Source organism: Canis aureus, chromosome 5 (genome assembly GCF_053574225.1).
Source record: "Canis aureus isolate CA01 chromosome 5, VMU_Caureus_v.1.0, whole genome shotgun sequence".
Classification (NCBI taxonomy): Eukaryota; Metazoa; Chordata; class Mammalia; order Carnivora; family Canidae; genus Canis; species Canis aureus.
The window spans coordinates 42,583,227-42,589,502 of record NC_135615.1 but is presented as its reverse complement, the minus strand read 5'-3'; the positions used below and the strand labels follow the sequence as shown (position 1 = coordinate 42,589,502).

General features: G+C 38.0%; 1 pseudogene; it reads left to right on the top strand.

Annotated features, from left to right (window-relative positions):
• Positions 1 to 5,972: 5,972 nt before the first annotated feature.
• LOC144313410 (cytochrome c oxidase subunit 6B1 pseudogene) lies at positions 5,973 to 6,276 on the top strand (annotated as a pseudogene).

Sequence of the window (6,276 nt, the reverse complement as noted above, 5' to 3'; positions counted from 1 at the left end):
AATTGGATCTGCCTTCCCCACGGGGAGTTTTTATTTATGCCTTGTCCTGAATTAAAGACTTCTCAGGATCCAGAAGTAAAAAGTACTGGTAAGTATCTAAATAGTAAAAGTAATAATCATGATCTGATTTAAGATTATATTTCAATTACTGATTATTGAATTTTTAAATAATTATGGCCTTGCCAGCCAACGTCAAATATTATACCCATAACAATGAATAATCCAGCTAGCTAACAATATTACATCTGTACTGTGTTTTGTTAAAGGGGTAATTCCCAAGCTCTACACTTACCAGACTTACCATGGTAATATAGACATTTTATAAATCCTTTTCATGTCTTAAGTCACTCAAACTTTTTAGTTTTATAATTAATTTTTGGCTAAAAATAAGCCATAAAAATAAATTAGTATATTAAAAATAAAGTACTTCAGGGCACCTGGGTGGCTCAGTTGGTTAAGTGTCTGCCTTTGGCTCAGGTCATGATCCCAGGGTCCTGGGATGGAACCCCACATCGAGCTCCCTGCTCAGTGGAGGGTCTGCTTCTCCCCTTCCTTCTGCCCTTTAACCTACCTCTCTTTCGCTCACTCTCTTTCTCAAATAAATAAATAAAATCTTAAAAAAATGAAAATGAAGTACTTCATCAGATAATTAATCTATAATTTTTGCATAGTATTTAACCTTAGATTTTCTTTTGAAAATCTTCCTAACTTATGTATTTGATAAACTTAGGGTTTTGAGAAATTTAGGTTAGTTCACCCTGATACACTCCAGTTATTCCTAGAACTGCTCAGTTCATTTAATTGCAGATCAGCAATATACATTTTTGCAGGTATAAATTTTATAGCAAAAAAATCCATTTTGGTACAGCTAATAATTTTGTAGTATATTATTTTGTATAAATATTTTTTTATTTTTTGGTAAGAAATACTTCAGCAAGTTAACATTGTACTTTAAACGCTGTAATTCCTAGTGACTAGCTGACATTAAGAATTATTGTTGGACATCATATAGTCAAAACTGAATAAATTTTCATGTAGGCTCAGCTTTAAAACATCAGTCTTGGGACACCTGGGTGGCTCAGTGGTTGAGCGGCTGCCTTCAGCTCAGGTCATGATCCTGGGGTCCTGGGATCAAGTCCTGCATCAGACTTCCAGTGGGGAGCCTATTTCTCCCTCTGCCTATGTCTCTGCCTCTCTCTGTGTGTCTCTCATGAATAAATAAATAAAAATATTTTAAAAAATAAAACACAATCTTTAAAAATATTTACATCTTATTATGTTAAGTGTATTTTTAATTTTAATTTAGTTTAATTTAATTTTTTTGCTTAGTGTATTTTTATACAGTAAGTTTCACATATCTGTCTGACTCTATCTTTGGTCTAGGACGTTTTTAGGGGACAAATGTCTAAAACTTTAATGACCAAATTAGAAGGTAATCTGGCTTGGTTTCCCAAAATATATTTTTCTCTTTGGTCACACTTAAGTTTGATTAGTAATCATAAGCTGCATCTATATACAGTTTTATCTGTCATTGACAAACCAAAATTCCTGATAGCATTAATTCAAGACCTGTTTATGGTTTACATACAGAGTCAAAGAAATCGCAGCCAAGCACTGAAGAGAAGGAAGGTTAACATTTGTAGAAAGCATTTATAAGTTGGTATGCGGCGACTCACTTTCTTTATCTCTCAACACCACAGCTTTTTATCTGCATTTTATGGATGAGGGAACAGAAAAGAAAGAATGTATGTAATCCTCAAAAAGTCACTCAGCTAGGGATGGACCCCTAATTGTAGTCCAGATTTTGTGACTTCAAAACCCAGATGTTTCTCAAACTTATCACACAGCGTGCAAATATCCTGATATTTTGTAACAAGGAAAGGAAATCAAGCCTTATATGCTTGAACTAATTGTCTCCTTATTTTCTTCTTCATGTTTCCAATATAAATCACTATAAAAGCTTGAAACATTGACAGGATCCTATTTCCTATCCATTCATCTTAATTTTGAAGGATCTGGAGGAAAAAGACGTTCCAAGGAGCTGCTTGGACAAGGAGTTATTTATTAACAGAAAAATGGACTCAGACAAAAGCGCTGGGGTAAGAAGGCATTACCAATGCATTTCTGTGTCTGAATCTATACACAGCCATAACATTCTCAATGAAAGAGTTATTCACCACCGTTTCCATTTTTCATTTTGTATCTCTTAATATCTGTCATTTATACTCTGGCCTGTTAGCTATTTAGTTGGAGCTGGGAAGTGGCCTAGAATTGTGCAACGAGCAAATTTGTGTCTGGAATGAAAGAGCTTCTCTTTTTCAGATTGTCATTTTGTTTGACTACCTTTCTTTGTCCATTATTTAGTTTATGCTCAAGAGAATTCTAAAATAAAAGTTATCTTTTTAAATGTTAAGTGCAAGTTTTATGTTCAGTTTCCTGGAGTCACTTGAATCATGATGATAATAAAAAATATCCCCTTCAAGAGGAAATGGTTGGGGACACCTGGGTGGCTCAGCAGTTGAGCATCTGCCTTCCCCTCAGGGTGTGATCCCTGGGTACTGGGATCTAGTCCTGCATCAGGCTTCCTGCATGGAGCCTGCTTCTCCCTCTGCCTAGGTCTCTGCCTCTCTCTCTGTGTCCCTCATGAATAAATAAAGTCTTTAAAAAAAGAAAAAAAGAAACAGCCCGTCTCTAACAGAGCTAGCTAGTATTGGTTGATTCAGAAATCCAGCGATCTAAAGACAATCCACTTACTCTTAGAGTGTGAATGCCCTGATAAGTGAGTTAGATGATTACCTTTATTTAACAGCAGAAATCCTACTGGTATTGCTTCAAGCCTTACCTTTCTAGAAGTGAGGGGCTTCTGTATATCAACCACGTCATGGTTATTCTTAAAAAGCAAATAATTAAACAAAGACAGTAGTTTATTTGGCAGGGGAAAAAAAAGTTTAAAAATCCCAAAGGATCTGGGATCCCTGGGTGGTACAGCGGTTTAGTGCCTGCCTTTGGCCCAGGGCGCGATCCTGGAGACCCGGGATCGAATCCCACATCGGGCTGCCGGTGCGTGGAGCCTGCTTCTCCCTCTGCCTGTGTCTCTGCCTCTCTCTCTCTCTCTGTGACTATCATAAATAAGTAAAAATTAAAAAAAAATCTCAAAGGATCAAATTAGGATAGATAGCAATCTCTATGAGAATATGAGAGATTTATACAGGTTGGTGGTTCTTTTTCAGAGGGAAAAAGAGTAGAACAGGTAGGGGGCACTTGAACTCTATTTCTTTGCTTGAAAATATATGAAGAATATGATGAAAAGTTAACATTTTCAAATTCTAAAGAGTGCGAACATGGGAGTTTGTTAAATTACCATCTGCTTTTCTGTAGTTTTGAAATTTTCACTGAAAACAAAGGAAGAGAAGGAGAAACAGACAAAGGATTCATTACTACTTTTTTTTTTAAGATTTTATTCATTTATTCATGAGAGATACAGAGAGAGGCAGAGGCACAGGCAGAGGGACGAGAAGCAGGCTCCATGTAGGAGCCGGATATGGGACTCCATACCGGGACTCTGGGATCACCTCCCGAGCCAAAGGCAGGCGCTCAACCACTGAGCCACTCAGGCGTTCCCCATTACTGTTTTTTTTTTTTTTTTTTTTTTTTTTTTTAGTCTTTAGATGGCAAAAGGTAAGAAAATCATTTTAATTTTCAGTAATAAGAATGAGATTATTATAACAATAATGGAAAACCAATGAGAGTTTTTTTAAGTGGACAAGAATCAGGGAAAATAGCTGGAAAAATAACAAAATAAGCACATTTTTTAAAACCTTGCAAACAGGGGTGCCTGGGTGGCTCAGTCGGTTAGGCGTCTGTCTTCAGGTCTGGCCATGATCTCAAGGTCCTGGGATCAAGCCTCTTGTCGAGCTCCATGCTCAGCTGGGAATGTGCTTCTCCCTCTGTCCCTCCCCTTGTTCATGCTCTAAATAAAAAATAAATAAAACAAACAAACCTTGGAAACAGATTGCGAACCATTGTGGCTAAGAGGTTGGACAGATTATAGCTTTGTCTTTTGTTGTTGTTATTATTTTGTTATAGCCTATAGTTACATTTATTGTCTGGCCCTTCCTTAGAGATTTTTCACTTAGGAGATTAGGTTGCACCTGTGAACCTGCACCAAGGAAAATAGAGCATTAGAGCGTTTGAAGTCAGTATCTGTTTTATCACATGGGTCAGCAACTACCTAACGATTGTCTCCTTCCCACTTAAGGCAAAAGGAAATTCTGTGATTGGAGTTGGCTTTTGAACATTTGAGAATAGTAACATCCAAGAGAGATGGTCAGCGTATAAAAATTGGGAAGGAAATGCCAACAACTCCTCAGTAGAAAGGTGATCATGTTGAGTCTTATTAACTAATCTTTTGGTGGAAAGGATTTGCCTGAGGACATTTATTAAGCTCTCATTTCATGTTCTTGTCATAATCATCATCTTCTTATTCAGTTGTCCAACTGCTGATATGCTTTCCATGAGGTGACAACTTGACCCTGATGAGGAGTCTAATTTTTTTTTTCATTTTAGATAATTGATCTTCATAACAGAGTAGGGAACTAACAGCTTGGCTCAATAATTCTCAATCAGCAATTTTCAATATGTTCGATAAATGTGTTTCTATCTAAAATAATATCCGGGACACATATTTAAGAATAAAATTCTGGGGGCACCTGGGTGGCTCAGTTGATTAAGCAGCCAACTCTTGATTTCGACTCAGGTCATAATCTCAGGATGTGAGATCAAGCCTCCTTTCTAGTACACCTAGCACAGAGTTGGCCCAAGATTCTCTCTCTCTCTCTCTCTCTCTCTGCTCTTCCCCCAACTTGCACAACCCATACACTGTCTCTCTCTGAAATAAATAATTAAATAAAAAAAAAAAACATTCTGGGTGCCTGGGTGGTGCAGTCAGTTGAACATTCAGCTGGAGTCATGATCTTGGGGTCAAGGAATCAAGCCCTGTATGGGGCTCTGAGCTCAGACGGGAGTCTGCTGGAGATTCTCTCTCCCTCTCCCTCTGTCACCCAGCTCGTGCTGTCTCTCTCTCCCAAATAAATAAATAAATAAATATTTATGTTTATAAAAGTAATACATTTATAAAGAATTTGGAGAATTTAGAAATGCATGGAAGAAGACACCAGAAGATACTCATAATCCTACAACTCACCATTTATGAATATTTTGATGTATACTTTTATTGATTTTTCTTCCTACATATATATATTTATGAAACAGCAGGAATTTTGCTGCATGCACAACTATGATTAATCAAGATATGTTAACAAACTGGTTTTGGTATTGTGTATGGATTTGAAAAATGACCTGTTTTTTTGTCTCTAATGAACAATTTGGTCACCAAATACTGAGCTGAAATTCACTAGTAGCCTGTCAGAGTTCTTTTAAAAAAATATTTTTAAAAGATTTTATTTATTTGAGACAGACAGAGAGAGAGAGACAGAGAGAGAGAGAACAAGCAGGGGGAGTGGCAGGCAAAGGGAGAAGGAGAAGCAGCCTCCCTGCAGAGCAAGGAGCCGGATGATGGAGGGTTGGGTCCCAGGACCCTTGAGATCGTGACCAGAACTGAAGGCAGGCGTCCTGGCCTGTCAGAATTCTTAAAATGTGATGAAGGAATATTGAAAATAGTAGTCACTTTTTAACCTGTATACCAAACATTAAGGTCAAGCTCATTATTACAAACTCTGTGATATTAATGATATATCTAAATATACTCTGAGGAAATGTGGGGCTAAAATTTATTGAGCATCTACTATGTGTCAGGCAGAGTGCTGGATAGTTTGCAAAGATTGCCTCATCCATATATGATATATGTAGGGTGAAAAATGACCTTTCCAATCTCTGTACCCATAAAGTGGGACAGAAATAACCTAGGTTCAAATTCCTGCAATTCAAGGATGGAAAAGACAGGGTGGACATTGAGCTGTGAGGTGCTGCAAGGGTGTCTTGAGAGTCAGCACCATGGTGGAAGACATCAAGACCAAAATCAAGAACTACCAGGCTGCCCCTTTTGACAGCTGCTTCCCCAACCAGAACCAGACCAGGAACTGCTGGTGGAACTACCTGGACTTCCACCACTGTGAAAAGGCAATGTCTGCTGCTAAAGGGGGTGATGTCTCCGTGCGTAAAGGACACCGGCATGTGTACAAGTCCTTCTGCACCATATCCTGGTTGTCAGCCTGGAATGACCACCAAGCAGAAGGCATGTTTCTTGGGAACATCTGA